The 10,330-nt window shown below is 32.2% G+C and overlaps 1 non-coding gene and 1 pseudogene across 2 annotated transcripts; both read left to right on the forward strand.

Moving 5' to 3' along the window:
- Window positions 1-1,042: 1,042 nt before the first annotated feature.
- Window positions 1,043-1,116, forward strand: TRNAI-AAU (transfer RNA isoleucine (anticodon AAU)). The gene has a single exon. It is a non-coding gene; the product is annotated as a tRNA-Ile (tRNA).
- A 4,763-nt stretch (window positions 1,117-5,879) lies between these two features.
- Window positions 5,880-7,098, forward strand: LOC143569982 (NAC domain-containing protein 100-like; annotated as a pseudogene). Its single transcript, XR_013141839.1, has 3 exons — window positions 5,880-6,066; window positions 6,159-6,436; window positions 6,541-7,098. The product of XR_013141839.1 is annotated as an NAC domain-containing protein 100-like (transcript).
- Window positions 7,099-10,330: the final 3,232 nt, after the last annotated feature.

Raw genomic sequence — 10,330 nt, forward strand, 5'->3', positions numbered from 1 at the left:
TTAGGCTTAAAATAGTCGGGTGTCACAGTTAACGGTGGTGGTGGTGAGTGACTGACGATGGTGGTGGCGGACGGTGGGTGGTGGAGGACGGTGGTGGTGGAGGCAAACGGTGGGTGGTGGTGGAAGTTGGTGGCGGCGGAAGGTGGTGGTGGCGACGGATGGTGGTGGTGGTGGCGGACGGTGGGTGGCGGTGGTGTTGGACATTGGGTGTTGGTACTTTGTATGATGTTAAGAAGTGTGAAGAAGTGTGAAGATGTTGAAAAAAAACTTATTTTTTAAGACCAAATAAGCAGTTTGCAGATTTTTTTTTTAAACAAACAGTCTTCAAGAGCTTATGTCTGCGCGCCCGCAGACATAGGCTCCTTGAAGACCTTATAAGTAAAAACAAACACAACCTTAAACATGTACCTAATGCATAATAAATTACAACATGGGCGTAACCACCCCTGGCCCCCTCCGTTTTTTTCTCTCAACAGCGTAAAGTTATCCTTTTTCGATCGAAACTTTTTATACATAGTGTCAATTTACCCGTTTTCGACTGAAATGTTGAGCCCACCCCCCTCGGTTTTTTGCTCGGTAGTGTAAATTTATCCTTTTTTGCCCGAAAATTTTTATACATTGTGTAAATTTACCTATTTACGATCGAAATTTTGAGCCCAGTCTCCTTCGTTTTTTCGCTCAGTAGTGTAAATTTATCCTTTTTTAGTTGAAAATTTTATACATGGTGTAAATTCACCCGTTTCCGACCGAAATTTTGAGCCCACCGCCCTCTAATCTATGAATTTTTTTTATACATATTGAGTCCGGCTCCCTCGACGTGTATGTTCAAGCTTCGCCACTGATTACAAATTCATTTGATAACACATCTCACCCACATTCATTTGATTTGTATATAAATAATTACAAGTATGTTTTTTTACGTAAAGAGAGCCGTAAAAAACATCCCATCTGTGTATGTTTGTACTTCGTAGTTTTGTTTCGTGTGAACTTACCAAAACAGAAGAAGAAAAAAGTAATTGATTTCTTCACTTCAAACAGCGTTGGCCTATTAGCTCAGTTGGTTAGAGCGTCGTGCTAATAACGCGAAGGTCGCAGGTTCGAGACCTGCATGGGCCAGTTTTTTTTCATTATTTTTTTACTCTATTTGATTTTGTTAGTTGGTCAATGGTGGCTGGCATACGATCCTTTCTTAATTCCTCGTTAGTCATAACATCAATTTTTAATCAGCCAACAATCTTCATGATATTATTGTTTATTTCAAAATTATTTTACTATTTGTAAAATATATTAAATAATTATAGTATATAATATAATATATTAAAAATCAACATCTAAATTACATCGCCATCAATAGATATGGATAGTTTAAATGTTAGCTTTTTTCCCTTAACAAAATATGACTCGCTTTCTTTATTAAAAAGGTAAATGAAAACAGTTAAAGTTGGTAATCAAGATGTTTATAGATTAAAATGATTTGCAACACTCATAAATATGAATTGGGTGATTTATCAATGTTAGTTTGATAAGTAGCATGCCCGTTATATATTGCATAAGAGCTAAAGAGCTATGAATATTATAATATATCTTAGGCTCAACTATATACGTAAATAGTGATGTATTTACAGAAGAAACTTCAAATCATAGAAAACAAAACCTTGTTAGACAGATGTTTGGGTCAATCATCTCGACAAAGACAAGCAAAGGCATATTGTCTCGTCAAAAATCAATAATTTTGAAAATCTTAATTAGTTGGAACCCACATTTACATAAGTCAAGTTCCAAGTTTTACTACTTCATTAACAAAAAAAGACAACCCTAAAATATATAAAAATATTTTAAACATGAAAGCATTCTTTTTCTTTTGGAAAATCGATTCTAAAACAAATATTTTGGTTGAAAACCTTCGTTAGTTAGTATCAGTTGAACAACTAGTTTTAAATTCATAGTTGATTGATTTCATTAGATGAAAATAGAAAACAAAGAATTTATATATTCTAATAGAATTTGCATACATATTGATGTATATGTATATACTCTTAGGTTTCTAAATATTATTTTGTTAATTATAATATGATTTACGTTGTTTAACCTTTAAAAAGAAATTTATCTGCCATACATTTTTTCAACGGTAAATTGTATTCTAACTCTTTTAACATCAAAATAATATATATTGTGTTGCCCATGTATGAACCTTGGACACTCTCATCTAAGAAGCCTACGTCTTTACTAAATATGATAGTCTCACGTTGGTATTTATCTACTAGACTAATTTTGAATTTAAACAGTAATCATTTGATATTAAAATACTTAAAATGATTTGTGACATGTTGCACAGTAACATAATTGTGAGATTAACTAAAAGAGTTTAATATCTAGAGACAAAGATAAATTATATTTATCCTTCTACAAAGTCACCAACACGTCATACGGGCTACCACCATAGCCAACTCTAGGTAACTGTTAACATGTCACTATGGGATAGAATATAATATGTTAAGTCTATGCGAAATAATATAATCATAAAATAATATTATCGGTAATATACAGTCATACAAGATCACACTTGAGACCATTACACCACGTGCTTAAATATGATTTAAAATTTAAATTGTACAACTAGCATATTGTATTTTTATGAAATAATACATATTAATTATAAGTTAAGTTTATACAATAATAATTAGTCGTCATAAAATAGTGTATAATGTATACAAATAATGTTGTTTATAATAAGTGATTAAATTAAAGGAGGTAAATTGACTAGGTTTTTTCTATGGGTAAATACAAACTTAGGAAGTCTTCAACTGAAATGAGATTTCATCTTAATGGATATTTTTGGCGCCTAATCCTCTTTAATACCATTTAGATGTGTTAATGTCATAGAAGGGTCGATGAAATCGTATGATGCTACATAAATGAAATCAAATCTGATTTATCTAGTGATATGAAGATACTATAGTTATTATTATAATATATAAAACCAACAACTTTTGTTATTTAAATCATTGACAATTTTACAACGTATTTTGACATATGATAATGCATAAGTATGTCTTTTCTAAATATCATATTTGTACTAAAAGCATTAACTAGTAAAAATCTAGATGGACTAATTTCACTGTGTTACCGAGTCTCATTTAATGAGGGGAGGGGAAGGCAGGGAAATTATGACAGGAAAGAAAGGTAGGGGAAGGAAAATATGTGATTTTATTTCGTATTCCCGAGTTTAATGAAAAGGAAAAAAAATGGAGGGAAATTAAACATTTTTAGGTGTTCCCGAGTTAAGAGGAAAATAAAAGAAAGGTATATTTTCCTATTATACCCTTTAAGCAAACCATTACATGAAGTTAGATATAAGGGTATTTTAGGAATTGATAAAAGTTATAATTATATATAAATATTTTCTCTCCTAATCTCTCCAATTTGGGAGGATGATAATATGCTTAAATATTCTAACATTTTTCCTCATTTCCCCTCCTCTCCCTTTCTTAAAAAATCTCTGGAACATGAATTTTTTATATTTTCCTCTCTTTTCTTACCCCTCCCCTCGTTAAATGAGACTCGGGAACACAAGCGAGAAATTCATGATTAAAAGAGGGTTCTTTAACTACTCCATCCAAAATAGTTAAAAGTTATATTTCCGACTTAAGTTCCACTAAAACGAATAATATACAACTTCATAAAATAACAATTATGTCCTTAAACGACTCTTCGATAAATCCGTGGCATTCCAACGCTTCCAAATAGCCCATCGCACTACCAACATGATAGCTCCTACCATCTCTTTCTTGGCCAAACTGAATACTAAATTATCAACCATAAGATCTGAAGTGAATGTCAAAGATGGGAGATTTAAATCTAACCAACCATTGATGAAATCCCAATTTTATTTCGCCGATCGTCACTCACCAAACAGATGAAGACTCGTTTCTGACCCATCTTTGCAAAAGGGACATAATGTAGATGGAACATCAACACTCTTCGCATCCAAATTTATCCGAGTTGGAAGTCAACTTCCTAGCACTCACCAACCACAAATATTATGTTCGTAGTTAAGACTCGCTTCCGACATATCCTTGCATAAGTATATAAAAGTTGTTTATTAAAAGATATGAAGGATCACAAATTAACAAACACCAAAGGATGGATAAATATAACTTTTTAACTTTATTTATTTATATGTAAGTTTTGTTAAATAGAGAAATGATTTAAATGAAAATATAAAAAAATAACAAAAAATATATATATCTTATTAAGGGATGAACATACAACAGTTTTTAAATTGATAAGATAATTTCTACTATAAAAGGTATAAGGAGAATAAAATGTAAAATGTTTCTTTAAAAAGTATTGTATATTCAACAAAAAGTGACATAAACTAAAGTCACCTCACATTGTAAATAAATGCATCCATATAAACAACTTTCACTTGTTTAACACTTTTAACTTATTATTTTCAAGAGCCAGGGTTACTGCAGGGAAATCACAATCAATCCAATTATTAATCTAATGAAGTTCAACTTTCAGAAAAAAAAAAAACAATTACTAAGCTAACTAAATGCCTATAAATTAATTATTCTGAAAATGATATTTCTAGACTTTAATTATCAAAATTCTCTGTTCATTTGAATAATAAAGATAATAATTATGAAGACAAATAACATTTGATCATTTTAAATCATAACTAAATATCTCTTACGTATAACCGAGTTGGTTCCACGTAGACGTAACAGGATTTAAGAAACGACTTAGTTAACGGTTTTAAGTTTAACACTAAAAAAAAGTACCCAGTTTATCAAAAAATTTATATGCGTACTCTTGATCAGCTTAGGTGAACCATATGTTTACTATACTTAATTTTACCTCTCTCGTGACGGGTATGAGATACTTAATGTAGCTGGTTAAGATTATAATGATTTAACCTTTAAGAATCGTAAATACATGTTACATGATTTAAAAGATTGGTCATGAAGAACAACATTGATATCATTTTTAGGTTCACACACCATCATCAAATGTCACATACAAAATACATGCAATTTATTTTAAAAGATTGGTCACAATATTCATACACCTAAATAAATTCTTTGTAATTGTAATAAACATTAAATCATGACAAAATGCCAAATCTACCCTCATCCTCACAAAACATGAATTAGGCCCTTGTGTTACTCATTCTGTTTCCTTCTTTTCCTTAAAAACCTATCAAACTTCAAGCTTACACTTGTTTTAGTTTCCCTTTATTTTATCATTTTCATCATGGCTGCCTTTTTCTACTTCTTCAATAATTTCAAATAACTTTCAACACCAATTAATTAACCACTATATCATCATCATCATCATCATCATCGTACTCAGTATATCCCACCAATAACAAAGCTATGGTAGGGTCTGAGGAGGGTAAGATGTAAGCAGCCTTACCTCTACCCCATAGGGATAGAGAGGCTGCTTCCGGTGAGACCCCCGGCTCGATAGTAGTTTTGCATCAAGCCTTGGACATAAGGCACATAGCACTCAATCATCGGGACACCGGCTGATCGGTGCATGTACCCTTATCTTTCGGCTATCAACGCCACTACATGATGCCTGATTAACCGTCCGTCACTTTTAACGTTATTTTCACGAGATTAGTAAAATAACGTCAAAATTAGTGCAATTTCACTTTTGCCACCCGAGGGTTCACACATATATACATCATATGTGCGCACCGCAAGCAGGGCTAATTAACCACTATATATATAATATATATTCTCACTCAACCCAAACAATCTGATGAACAACCCACATGAAACCTTGGCCTAAAAACTCATTTTGTGCACAAAGTTATTAACTTTTTGAGTTTTAAAACAGAAAGTTTAAAGCTTTTTAGCCTTTAAACCATGGAGAAGCACCCTGGCTCTTTTGAAGATGAAGATCAAATGGATATGCCTCCGGGATTCCGATTTCACCCGACCGATGAAGAGTTGATCACTCATTACTTGCTACACAAGGTTTTGGGTAACAAATTTTATGCTAATGCAATTGGTGAAGTTGACATGAACAAGATTGAGCCATGGGATTTGCCTGGTGACTTCTTTAATTCCTCTGTTTGCTTATTGAATTTATTAAAAATCTTTAATTTTTTTTAATTATTTTTTTTGTTTAATTTTCTTGATCAGGGGTGGCGAAAATGGGTGAGACAGAGTGGTATTTCTTTTGTGTCCGGGATAAAAAGTACCCGACTGGATCGCGCACAAACAGAGCAACCGTGGGTGGTTATTGGAAGGCAACTGGAAAAGATAAGGAGATTTTCGCAGGGCGAGTACTAATCGGAATGAAGAAAACCTTAGTTTTCTACTTGGGAAGAGCTCCAAAAGGGGAAAAGAGTAATTGGGTACTTCATGAATATAGATTAGAGGGTAAATTCTCTCAGCAAAATTTACCAAAATCAGCAAAGGTTATTATTAGTTATTCCCCTGTTTTTACTCTGTTTTCCTCTGTTTTTACTCTGTTTTCTTGAAATCTATTTGATCATGTTTTTTGTGTAATTTGAAATTGTAGACTGAATGGGTGATTTGCCGTGTGTATCGCAAGAATTCAGAAAAGAAATTCCCGATTTCAGGTGGTGTTGCTGCTTCTTTGCCGCCATTGATGGAGTCTCCGGCGGCTTTTGATGGCAGGATCATCAATCCGAGCTTACCCGAGTCGACTCACGTACACTGCTTCTCCAATCCAATTGAAATCCAATCAACCCAGAAGAACATGATGAGTAATTTACTCATTAATCAAGATTTCACATTCGAATCGATTCCCATTATGCATCAATTCCCTTCTGGTTGTCTACTCTCAGTGTACAATCATGCAATCTTGAATGGTTTGATTGGGTCATATGGTACCGGATTAAAGACGGAGACAGAGATGAGTTCAGAGTCCGATTTTGATAAGGGTAAGAGGGAGATTGAAAGAAACACCATCAACTTCAGTCGAATTGGATTGTCTATGGAACTATTGAAATCAATAATTGGAATCAAGAAGTAGTTTATGAAGATGAATGGATGATGGTTTGTGTAGTTGATGTTGAAATGAATTGATAGTAGAGTTTAGACAAAGATTTAAGGATGATGATCAAGAGGTAATTAATCATATTATTTTGTGTGTCTTGTTAGAACATTGTGATATTATATATAAGTATGTAATGACTTTGTTTTATATTGAGTTGTTGTTATTGTTATAAAACTATAGACAAACAATATATAAATGAGTAATAAGGAGTGTCAGCTTAATTACTTTAGGACGTAAAGTGAAGTTGAAAATTGTAGCTGGTTTTGTAATTTATTTTTTTGTTTAGCTTGTTAACTCTTGGAAATATGATAACATGCTTTTTGTATATGATTTATAAAATAAACACAATCACACATATAAGAGTATGTGAGAATTTTAATGAAAAAAAAGGATAGATATCAAGTATATATTGATTCTTTGTTCTCTTTGTCGTAATCTTCTATTAAACTCTCAAAGCTTGGGGCCTTTTAGATACGGGGCTCAAGTTTCGACTTATTTCTTTACAATCGAGCCACTTTGTGAGTATATGTTATAGAAATCTCTTTTTACATATTAAATTGTTAAATTATCAAAAACATCATATTGGATTTTAGGTTAATTTACAATATTTGACTTAATCGTGTAACTATTTGCTAAATATGTAAATGTTGATGATGATCAAAATTTACGTAAAATAAGCTCTCATAATATATAAATACAATATTATAAGTTTCTATAAGTTATAAGGAATGATGCACGTTCAATGTTGGAAGAACTATTTACGTTTTCTGACGAATCAACCTTCCAAACTTGTTCACATAGAATTATCATAGATAGAAAAGAAAGACTCCTCTATGAAATGAATCCTTCAAAAAAGACTTTGACTATATCAGGAGTCAAATCAATGTCGAGTTCTTGAAATACCTTATTAGGAATAAACACATTAAACACATAGTCTTTTACCTTATCTTTGTTTATTAAAAACGGGTAAATATCTTTTCATTATATATTGTTATTTGTATCTTAGTGTATAATGTAAATACACTCACAATCAAGTCCTATTCATTTAAAAAAAAGTAAATTATGGTTTCGACTTTAACCATGTAATTTGACTAATATAACCATGTAACTGACACGTACTCCTTATGTCGTAATATGTGATGTAGGCCTTGATCGTTACCTTTTTTCATCTTGTATTCTAATCCTATTCGGTAACAACCAATGGAATGCTTGTATGAATTCTTTACGTCCTTGTGCATTCCTGAATAATTCTAAGTGTTGAAGAATTATCTAGCTTGCCTACTCAACGATTGATCTTAGGTTGTAGGCGGATTTTAAAATTTCAGTTCACTACTAGATGGTACATCAGGTGAGCCACAACTTGGTCTTGGATATAACCGAAAACCAAATTCCAAATTCGATTTACGATTTGATTTTTGGTTATTTTTTTTCCTTTCAAGTGATTAGTTCGATTTTTAACCGAATTAATCGATTATAATATGAACTATATTAATTATTTTGGATATGGCCAAATATTTTTTAGTCCATGTCTAATATGTAGTCAAATAGTCCATATTCATATCTACATTTTGATTTTTTTTTTTTGATGTTTTAGGATGGTTATTTTATGGTTGAATAGTTGTATGTTTAAAATTATTTAATGGTTCGTCAGTTTGGATGTTTTACTATCGTCTTTAACTTTTAGTTTTAGGATGTATATGTTGGGATTGTTTGAATATTTTGATGTAGTATGGAACCCAAACGGTTTTCCGAATCTGGAACATAAACAAAATAAATTGTTATTTTGGATGGATTCGATTAATATGATTTAAATTGATTTGTTCGATTTTAACCGAAAGCGATCCGAATTCAATTCGGATCGATTACGGTTTGATTAGCCCCTTTCTGAATTCGGTTAGGCTCGTTTGTCGATTTGGGGTAAAAAAACTCATAATCAAATAAATCAATAACCTAACCGATGAACACCCCAAGGTTAAAGAGGAAAGATAAATTTGTGAAATTTTTCAAAGGAGAGAAATGAAAGCACTATCTATACAGTGGTAGGAGGAAACCTCGAAATCTTAAATAACAACTCTACTTTATAATAAGTTCAATAAACAACGCTAGTTTTCTTTGTATTTACAATGGTATATAATAGTGGGAGGGAACATCAACACTTTAAACAATGCTACTTTTCAATAAGTTCAATAAACAATGGTAGTTTTCTTCTTATTTACAACGATATACAATGGTGGAAGTTTAAACAACGTTAGTTTTCAAAAAACAACGCTACTTTACAATAAATAACAAGTTTTATTCTTATCTATAACGATATACAATATGGGAGGGAACATAAACACTTTAAACAACGTTAGTTTTCAATAAACAACGTTACTTTTCAATAAGTGCAATAAACAATGCTAGTTTTTTCTTATTTACAACAATATTTGGTGGTGGGAATTTTAAACAATGATAGTTTTCAATAAACAACGCTACTTTTCAATAAGTTTAATAAACAACAACACTGGTTTTCTTCTTATTTATAACGGGTTTAGAAAATTGTTCTTTTTAAAACGATGGATTACATCTTATTCAACGGTTGACATCACAACGTTGTAAAACATTTTTATGACCGGTGTTAATAGACGTTTTTGTAGTTGTGATTATATGAATAACGGCATCGGTGAGAATCCTAAGAAGCATCTACATGTGTCCCACCCACATGCCGCCCCATGCCTCAGACCGGCACACCTGCACCTTTGTAAGGAGGCACACCCGCACCCCTTTGTACCCACGAACGTGCCTAGACTAGTCTCTATATAAACAACATAATTTTATCATCTGCGATGAAGTTTGGGGAGAGGAACCACTTTTCTCTCTCAGGAAACCACCATCTTCACCATTCTTGAAGGTTTTCAATCAAGGAGGAGATCTACATCAACCTAATCATCTAGCATCAATCTTTTGTTTGAAAACTTCCATTTTCATTCAAGAAGTTAGTTGTGATTTATTATGTTGTTCTTATGCTCATAATGAGCTAAACAATTCTTATCACCCTTTTCAAATGGAGTTTGGACCTTTATTATGTTATAATATATTTGGCATGCTTTTATGTTAATGTTGTGATAAATGTATGAATATTTCTTGACGAGTAAGCAACATTGAATCTTGGATTGATTAGGTAAAGTTTATGAGTGTTGGATCACATATGTTGGAAGATCTAGATTTTTCTAGCATTTGAACATAACTTTGTGCTCTTCATGCATGCTTAGGGCTTTACAGTAGGATGATAGAAACTCATGTTCCCTTA

Source organism: Bidens hawaiensis, unplaced genomic scaffold (assembly GCF_021521415.1).
Source record: "Bidens hawaiensis isolate Kalapana, Puna unplaced genomic scaffold, B.hawaiensis_p1.1 tig00024810_1, whole genome shotgun sequence".
NCBI classification, from domain to species: Eukaryota; Viridiplantae; Streptophyta; class Magnoliopsida; order Asterales; family Asteraceae; genus Bidens; species Bidens hawaiensis.